The sequence below is a fragment of the Cervus canadensis genome, chromosome 2, assembly GCF_019320065.1.
Source record: "Cervus canadensis isolate Bull #8, Minnesota chromosome 2, ASM1932006v1, whole genome shotgun sequence".
Classification (NCBI taxonomy): Eukaryota; Metazoa; Chordata; class Mammalia; order Artiodactyla; family Cervidae; genus Cervus; species Cervus canadensis.
In genome coordinates, this window is record NC_057387.1 from 22,647,841 (window position 1) to 22,658,021 (window position 10,181).

General features: G+C 40.7%; 1 pseudogene; it reads right to left on the bottom strand.

Moving 5' to 3' along the window:
* Window positions 1-6,813: 6,813 nt before the first annotated feature.
* On the bottom strand, window positions 6,814-6,982 carry LOC122437392 (annotated as a pseudogene).
* Window positions 6,983-10,181: the final 3,199 nt, after the last annotated feature.

A 10,181-nucleotide genomic window follows, 5' to 3' on the forward strand; every position in this document is an offset into this window, starting at 1 on the left:
TTCCGTTTGTTGTGGAAACATTTACCAGGAAAGGCTCTGCTAGGCAGATATAGACTATAAAATTTCAGGGCCATTTTTAAATGAATGGTTGTTTGCAGAGAAGTTTGTTCTGTTCCAGTTCAGTAGCGATGAGAGTGAGAAGGTGAAATAAGACTCAGAAAACACACCCAAGTGTTTCTTCATTTCCTTCCTTCCAGTATTTGCTTTCTACCTCCTTAGCATAGCTCCTCCCCAGCTGCAGCCATGATTAGATAGAGGAGAGATGGAGGTGGCACGCTTGGCCAACCTCTAAGCATGAGTGAGTGGGTGGGAGGTTGTTCCATTGTCAGCCCTGCAGCTTGTGAGGGGAGGTGACAGTGCAAGCAGGTGCAGGGGAGCGGACCTGGCCTTGGGTGCTCTTGTCTTTCCGGGTGCTGACAACTCATGTCTTGCTCAAATCTCGTTGCCTTGTGAGGTTTGGGGTGGTGGCTCCAATGCCGAGGAGGTCATTTTTTCCCTCCCTAGGTCAGGAATCTACTTGGCAATGTAAAAACAAAACAATACAGACTTGACAGTTACAGAAAAAGTGAATTTGGTGTGATCCCATACCTGTTTCTTAGCAACAAACACGACCAGAGAGGAAAGGACATGTGGCTTGGCCATGAAGTCAGGCTGTGTGGCCACTTGCTTCATCCACACAGCACTGCCGACCAGTGAACACAAAATCTTACATCCCAACCTGAGGATGCTGTCTATCACCTAAACAGGCTAAGTCCAGCTGCCAAGCGTGGACTGAAAGAAGAGAGGGGAAATGAAACAGGGCATCAGCCCGACCCACCTCTCCCTGCTCTCCTTCCTTTCTTCGCCCTTCCGTCTGTTGCAACCTTGTCACTATTTTGGTTGTCAAAGAAAAACATCAGAAATGATGTATTGCTCCCCAGAAGCATTAAATAGCTTGTTCACACAAAGGATAAAATTTTTAATAGAGTTCAGACAAATGACAGGCAGATGGGAAAAGGTCATTCTTACAAAACGTATAGTTAGCTTCAGCAAAAAGAAACCACCAACTCCCAGGAGGGTTCTGGGGCAAGTCACTGTCAGGAAATCAAATCAGAGTATCAGATTCCATGATGGAGATGGTAAATAAACAGAGATTACCAGACAGATAGGAGTCATGTAAGAACCTTATTAGATTAAGTACCAGAAGTGAAATAATTTAAATGAAAAGTGGATAACAATCCTCCCAAAAGGTAGAGGTTCTTAGTTTTTTTCTGACTGTGGCACATATGAGAGATAAAAGACACCACGGTTCACCTGTGTGTGTTAGTTGCTCAGTTGTGTCAGACTTTTTATGACCCTGTGGACTGTAGCCCACCAGGCTCCTCTGTCCATGCATTTCTCCAGGCAAGAATACAGGAGTGAGTTACCGTTCCCTTCTCCAGGGGATCTTCCCGACCCAGAGATTGAACCCAGGTCTCCTGCATTGCAGGCAGATTCTTTACCATCTGAGCCACCAGGGAAACCCATGGTTTACGTACCTCCTCTAATTCAGTTACACGCTCCAAAGAAAAATAATACTGCCTGATAGCAAAGAAGTAGACATGAACAAAATAAAAATCCAAAGAGTAAAAACCAGCAGGTACAGCAATGAGAGCAAAGTAAAACCTAACAGTCATTCTATAAATATATGAAAAGTATTTAAAATGCATTTAGAAAGAGTTCCAATGGAAAAGCATCACCAACTTAAAACATCTTGGTGATATAACAATAACTAAGCCCCCTACCTGAAATTGGGCTTCCCTAGTAGCTTAGACGGTAGTTTCTGCCTGCAATGCAAGAGACCCAGAATCAATGCCTGGGTTGGGAAGATCTCCTGGAGAAGGAAATGGCAATCCACTGCAGTATTATTGCCTGGAGAATTCCATGGGCAGAGGAGCCTGGCAGGCTACAGTCCATTGAGTTGCGAAGAATCAGTCACAACTGAACGACTAATATATACACACACTCCCTAAAATCACTGAAATGCCAACAATCTGCCTGTATAGGTGCACCGTGCAAGCTTCATTGCCTTCCCACTATCTTATTAGAAGGCTGATATGGTCCTCAGTCAACTCTAGAACTATGTGATTTTCTTATGCATGTGGAATTTTAATAATCCATAATAATTCACTGAGTAGGTATATTATTCAACAAACTCTGATTAAATGCATGTTATGTGCTATGAACTCAAATCAAGAACTGATAATCCATCGGTGAGCAAAGCAGATAAAGTTCTTTGCCATCTAGAGCATACCCTTCAGTGGGGATGAGGAACAGAGGTAGGAAAGTATTAGTCGAGGGCTTCCCTGGTAGTTGAGATGGTAAAGAATCTGCCTGCAGTGCAGGAGACCTGGGTTCGATTCCTGAGTCAGGAAGATCCCCTGGAGAAGGGAAAGGCTGCCCACTCCAGTGTTCTGGCCTGGAGAATTCCGCGGACTATACAGTCCATGCGGTGGCAAAGAGTCGGACACTTTCAGCCTCTCCCAACAGGAAGCTTCCATCAGCCTCTTATCTTTATCTGTCAGAGGGCAGACAGAATGAAAACCACAGTCACAGAGAATGAATCAAACTGATCTCATGGACCACAGCCTTGTCTAACTCAATGAAACTATGAGCCATACTGTGTAGGGCCACCGAAGATGGATGGGTCATGGTGGAGATTTCTATCAAGATGTGGTCCACTGGAGAAGGGAATGGCAAACCACTTCAGTATTCTTGCCTTGAGAACCCCATGAACAGTATGAAAAGGCAAAAAAGATAGGACACTGAAAGATGAACTCCCCAGGTGGGTAGGTGCCCAATATGCTACTGGAGATCAGTGGAGAAATAACTCCAGGAAGAATGAAGAGATGAAGCCAAAGCGAAAACAGTGCCCAGTTTTGGATGGACTGGTGATGGAGGTAAAGTCTGATGCTGTAAAGAACAATATTGCATAGGAACCTGGAATGTTAGATCCATGAATCAAGGTAAATTAGAAGTGAAATTACATGGAAAGAGTGAACATTTACACTAAATAACATTTTACTCATATAAATGTAACTTTGGAAGGCTAAGCATCTCTTCTGATTTGACAACCCTTCCCATGCAACTCATTTAATAATGTATTAAATAAACCTAATTATTTCTAACAGCTGTCTTTTTATAAGATGAAAAAACAAATCTGTGTGACTTACCAGGAGCTTTTTGGGAAAACTGGGAAATCCTGAAGGTAATTTTAGATGTAAAAGATACGTCAAAGTACTATTTTTAAATTTTATTTTGAATGTAAAATTTGATTTTAGGAAGGCAGAAATCAAGCTGGCAGGAGATTCAACACTTACAATAGGAAAAAGATCATGGTGACTAAGAAGCAATATTCAATAAAACAATAAAACATTGAGAGAGAGAGAAGGTAACATGATTATAAAAAACTTTAGTTCTTTCTTAAATGACAAACCTTTATTTTCTTAAATAATCAAAGACATAATAAACTCAACGCAAACCATAGAAGGTTATTCTGGTAGACATACATAGAATCTTTGTGGTTCTAGGCAGGTTACAGCAGAAAAAAAAAAATAACCCTTCATATTTGTAGATTGAAGCAATAAACAATAAATTAGGAAACTAGCACATTGAAATTAAGCCCACTTGATAAGATTTTAAATACTTCATAATTTTCAAAGTCAAGAATTATAAACCACGCCAAATAAAATTGATTTAAAAATTTTGTTCTTCATTGGAGTCTTTTATATTCTGGAACAAACTGATGTTTTACTTTATGACCATCTCAGAGGGGTTCGTGAGGTTAAAACTAAGTTTATAATATTGCTAAAATATTATTAACATGCCATGCATTCATTGTCACTATCTTCAAATGGATCAGTAAGTAAGCATGGTAAAATTTCTGTTTCTGTTTCAATTTTCAATAAAGCTGACTCAGTGGAAAAGATCCTGATCATAGAAAAGACTGAAGGCAAAAAGAGAAGGAAGCAGCAGAGGATGAGATGGTTAGATCGAATTTCAAGTTCACTGACTCAGTGGACATGAATTTGAGCAAACTCCAGCGGACAGTGGAGGACAGAAAAGCCTGGAGTGCTTTGCAGTCCATTTGGCTGCAAAGATTCGGGCACAACTTAGCGACTGAACAACAATAACAACAAAGCATTAATAGTTACAACCCACAAACAAAGCTCCCTGCTATGCTCAATAAGCATGAAGAGTACAAATGGGTTCAGAGACCAACAAAAAAGTACTTCAGGACAAGACTAACCTTTTCCTTAACAAATATGTTCAGAGTTGTATTTCTCTGAAATTATTGTTCCCAAATAGAGTCTCATCCACATATATCAATCATAACTTTAAACCAAAGTAATTTCGATTTCACAGAAAAAAAACCTTGGGGGAGACAACTGGGGTAACATACCAGCGTCTTTGCAAGTCTTGAAGAGCTCAAATAGAACACAACTTTCTATAGCCATACTTTATACAACTTCTCAAAATGGCAAAAATGAACATGTTCTTTAATAGACCCAAAGATATATAAGTCTCTCTGTAGCATATGAGAAGAAGCAAAAACAGAAAGTTAAAATTATGCTTAGTCATTAATGTTTCAGTGTTCTATTTTACTTAGAAATTATGCAGGTATCCAATGAATATTCATTAATTCAACTTAATGCTGGTCTAAAGTTTTAACTTACCTAAACATTTTGAAAGTTATCTTCAAGTTGACTTACTACAAAACATAATTGTTGTTAAAATAAAATTTTCTCAGAATAATAAATCAATTTGATAAAACATATTTTTCATTTTTTTACATATTGATAACTTTAAATAGAAGTTATAATAGCTTATTTGATCAGTAAATCTGCATTAAGTTATAGCTACTTACAAAATAAAAATCTACACATATTCATTTCTGATAAGTCAGTGAATATTTAATTGTTTTTATTAACTAAGATTATTAAACTAGCTTCATTTGCCAAATGTTTACCTAATGGACATGAATTCGAGCAAATTCTGGGAGACAGTGGAGGACATAGGAGTCTGGCATACTACAGACCATGGGGTTGCAAAGGGTCGGACACACCCCTGATGCTGGGAGGAGTTGGGGGCAGGAGGAGAAGGGGACGACAGAGGATGAGATGGCTGGATGACATCACCGACTCGATGAGCATGAGCTTGAGTAAACTCCGGGAGTTGGTGACGGACAGGGAGGCCTGACATGCTGCGATTCATGGGGTCACAGAGTCGGACACGACTGAGCGACTGAACTGAACTGAAAGATTCTTTTTTAGGATCATTGAGTAGATTTAACGAAACTGTTTGTCAAGGAAGGTAACATGTGCCCCTATACTTCTGTAGCAAATCTTCTAGCCGAAGAAAGAACATTGTTGGATGGCTTCACTCAGTATTTAACTGTATATTGCCTCAGGCCGTGATTGTCCATGGATAAGAGTTCAGCAGAAAGTTTTGGCATTCAGTTAAAGTTCCTGAGATTCACGGTGAGCACAGTTGTCACAGGGAACGAGGTGGATCATCTGCATGAGCAGTTCTAGAACAGAGGGAACACACTGTGTTCTGAATAATGAGAGGGTGGCCCAGCTTGTGACTGACTTGAAGCAGCTTTTCTAAAGTAGTGGTGGTTCTTTGAGGAACACTGGTTGAGTACAAGAGGGGGACCCGAGATGGTGGTGAGCTTAGAGCCCAAGCACTGACCAACACCTGGACCAGAAATGCTTTTCCTGTGGCAGAGGACAAACACACCAACTGAACGTGTCTGACCACTCTCTGTCCACTCTCAGGGCACTCAGACGACCAAGAGCTATAGCAGCAGACCAGTATCTGAGACAGCCATCTGCTCCTGTGAAGGATGCATGCTTTACGCACGGGTGGCCTGGATGCTCACAACCACTGCAGACTTTCTGAACAGCAGTGGCCTGAGACTGAGTTTGAACGGGAGCAAATACATAGTGGCTTGCAAAAGTTTTCATAAGAGTTGTTGTTCAGTCACTCAGTTGGGTCCAACTCTTTGCAATCCCATGGACTGCAGCATACCAGGCTTCCCTCTCTTTTGCCATCTCCTGCAGTTTGCTCAAACTCACATCCACTGAGTTGATGATGTCACCCAACCATCTCATCCTCTGTCGTCCCCTTCTCCTCCTGCCTTCAATCTCTCCCAGCATCAGGGGCTTTTCCAATAAGTCAGCTCTTTCCATCAGGTGGCCAAAGTATTGGAGCTTCAGCTTCAGCATCAATCCTTCCAATGAATGTTCTGGGTTGATTCCTTTAGGATTGATTGCTTTGATCTCCTTGCTGTCCAAGGGACAGCAAGAGTCTTCTCAATACCACAGCTCAAAAGCATCAATTCTTCAGCGTTCAGCCTTCTTTATGGTCCAACTCTCACATCCATACATGACTACTGGGAAAACCATAGCTTTGACTACACGTCTTTTTCACTGGAGAAGAGAGAGTAAATACAGCTTTATTGGAATATTAAAAATTTCTGACTTCCAGTTGATAATAGAGCAGGGAAATACACTTAAAGTTATTTTTTAAGATTCTGAATTTCTCAAAAGACTCTTCTTAAGACATAAGTGAGCACAATAGAGCCTGGGTTACCAAAGCATGCCTACTGTCCATGCTGGGGCCAACCAACAGAGACAAGGGCTGACATATGGAGCAGCCAGTGGAAAACTCCATTTGGCTGCATTGAAATGTGAGATGCTACAGACATAGATAACAGACTTCTGTGGGATTAGCAGATACAAATTATTATGTATAGAATGGATAAACAACAAAGTCACACTGTATAGCATAGGGAACTATATTCAATATCCTATGATAAGCCATAATGGAGAAGAATATGAAAAAGAATATATATAAACATATAGTTGAATCACTTTGTTGTATAGAAAAAATCAACACAGTATTATAAATAAATTATACTTCACTACACTTGATCTTAGCCAAAAGGCCAAGAAGCAGTCAACTATACTTCAATAAAATAAAATAAAGAAATGTCTGACTTCCCAGGTGGTTCAGTGATACAGAATTCACCTGCCATTGCAGGAGCCATAGGCGATGTGGATTCAGTCCCTGGGTCAGGAACATCCCTGGAGGAGGAAATGGCAACCCACTCCCCTACTCTTGCCTGAAAAATCCCATGAACAGAGGAGCCTTGTGGGCTACAGTTCATGAGGTTGCTAAGAATTGGACACAAATGAATTGACTGGGCGTGCATGCATGTAAAGAAATATGAGATGCTAAAAGAATCTTCCCCATAACTCCCATTTGCATACCATCTCCTGAGAAGAAATATTTAAATGTTGACTGGAAACAGTATTAAATTACTAGATAAAGCAGGTATCAGAAAGAGGTATCACAGGTATCACAGGCATAAAGCAGGAATCACAAGAGGAGGCTAAACTGGTTCTGCTCCGTGGCTGTATGGAAGTTCTTGGAAGCTCGTAAAACAGTGCTTAAAAATAAAGAGAACTGTCAAATTTTATTGTTAAATTTCTTGTATCATCTCAGAGAACAGAAGAGAGAGCCTCAGCCTTGCAGCAATTTAGAGGATTACCCTAATTTTAAGTGAAGTTGCTGACATACACAGGAAGAAGAAAAGAATTTTAAGTACCATGTTACAACACAAGACTTTTGAAATGAGCCATGGAACAAGGCTCTGCAAGCCTGGACCTGGTCCTGATCTTGGAAAGATCAGGCTTTGCTGGATCAAGCTCTCCAGAAGAAACTCCTAGAGAAACATTATGGGAGAAACTTGCATTAACCAGAGAATTGGTAGGCCATCCAAATAGTCACTTCTAGTGAAAACAACTCAGTGGAAACAAGAAAAGATGATGATTTTGGCTGTTCTCAGATAACGAATCAAAGAGTAAAGTTGAACTGAGGCACTCGAGGTTGAATTTCTGCCAGCAAGATCTTAAGGAATGGGAGAAACCTATCCCAACTCCAGGTCAAAAGTTTATACCAAGAATGCAGTCGTTTTCTATTGATTAACAATTTATCACAAACTTTGTGGCTTAAAACGTTGCATTTGTTATCTCAGAATGTCCATGGGTCAAGAGCCTCTGTATAGCTTAGCTGGGACCTTTTGCTTTTCCAGAGGCAAGACCCAGATCTTAAAGGCCATCACAGCTCTCTGCCATCTCGTTCCCACAGGTTCAAACATGGTGGTCTATGTCTTCAAAACTGACTACAGAAGGTCTCTCTTAAAAAGTACTATAAGCACAGGAGTTACTACTCAAACACTATCCATTCTATTTGACTGGGTAGAAGTAAGTCCCAGGTTCCATCTACACTCAAAAGAAAAAAATAACACAAGGGATGTGACCCAGAGGTCACCCCAGAGTGTGTCTGCCATACACTAATACAGTACACTTCATTATTTGTATGTTTGTGTACACGTGCACATGGACAGGTGTGTCAGGTACATCATCACCTTGGTCTGTGTTCCTCTGGATTCAGATGTTGAAATAAGGGTTCACACAGAATTGGGAGATGATCCTAGGAAATATGCAGGGGATTGAGGAACTGAAATAGGAAAGAGGGACAGCTAATAAAGGGTGTGTGAAGGAATTATGAACTATTGACAACTTGAGCCTTTATCCCTCTAAAGAATTCTGGAAGCCCGCCTACTTCACATGCCTCAGAGTCATCATACACTGGGGCAAGGGAGCTGAGATATTTATACACCGACAGCAGGTGCTGAAAATAGTGAGGCCTGCGAGGATATGGGCAGAGCCAGGCTGCAACTTCACAATCCCAAATATCACAAAGATGATCACTAGACTCCCACCCTTGGTACTTAGCATCTAACTACCCTGAGAAAAGGAAAACAGAGGAGAAGAAGATGAATAAATATTCTATATATGAACTGTTAAGTTAGTGAAATACCAGGTCTCACTTCAAATTTAACCCTTGGGGAGAGAATTTGTGAATCCCAGACTGTAAATATTTGCAAGTACTTTTCTCAGGTGAAAATATAATGGAATGAGAACATTTATTCACAAGAACTTCCAGAAGAACTCTTGAAGACCAGAAGTCCAGACAGGGCCATTCTCTGAGAAGGAAGCAGATAGAGAGAAAAAAAAACCTATCCCTTCCAGGGAGCTGTCCCAAACAGGGAAGGGCACTTGACTGGAGCAGGAACTGAAAAGATCCCTGAGCATGAGGGTTACAGCAGAGATACAGTGGAGAGAGGAGAGAGACAGGACCCTTGGTTGGCCAGGCAGGCAAGGAGGACCTTTGAGAAGAATAGGAATGTCTGGTAAGATTTCTTTAACTCCTTGATGAGGTATATAATGTACAGAAAAAAGCCAGCATATCAAAAGTACACACCTTAGTGAATTTTCACAAACAGAACACACCCATGGAACCAACACCCAGATCAAGAAACAAAGCATGACCATTACCCTAGAAGCCGCCCTTGCTCTCCATTCTAATCATGACCTCTTCCCCAATGGAGGCCGCCAGCCTGACCTTAAACAATGTGATTAGCTTTGCCTGTTTCATGCTTTAAATGGAATCACACAATCTCTACTCATTTTTGTCTGACGTCTTCCACTCAGCATCGGGTATGTGAGGCCATTTGTGTCACTATGTAACTGTAGGTCACTCATTCTCATGCTATATAGTAGTCCATTCTGCAAATATGCCACATTTTATGTGTCCATTCTACTGATGATGGGCACTAGGGTAGTTTGTGAAAGGATTTAGTTAGTATTTTTGTGGTGTACAAAACAACCTTCTTCTCTGTCTCAACACAAAATCTTTCATCAATAATGTATGATATGAAGGGATTGTTTAAAGTGAATGCAAGGAACTTCCAGGTCCAGAGTATCAGAGACAGTGTGGGGTAGAGCAGGAGGTACATGAGAACCAGTCACATCAGGTTGATTTTTTTTTTAATTTGATATCATGAATTACTCACTTAGGATTCATTCAACAAAACTGCACTCAAGTCACCTACTCACAGTGACTAGAACCAGGCAGATCTAGAGAGAGGTCTCTAGAAACCTGTTTCATTTTTCTTCTTTCTTCCCTTCCTGAGAAATTCCTTATTGCTTGGAACTGTTGATTATAAAATTCCACTTAAGTATCAAGGAAACTTGTGGCAAGGAAACTTGAACATGTGACCCAAGATAACAATTTAAAGTTTATATCTC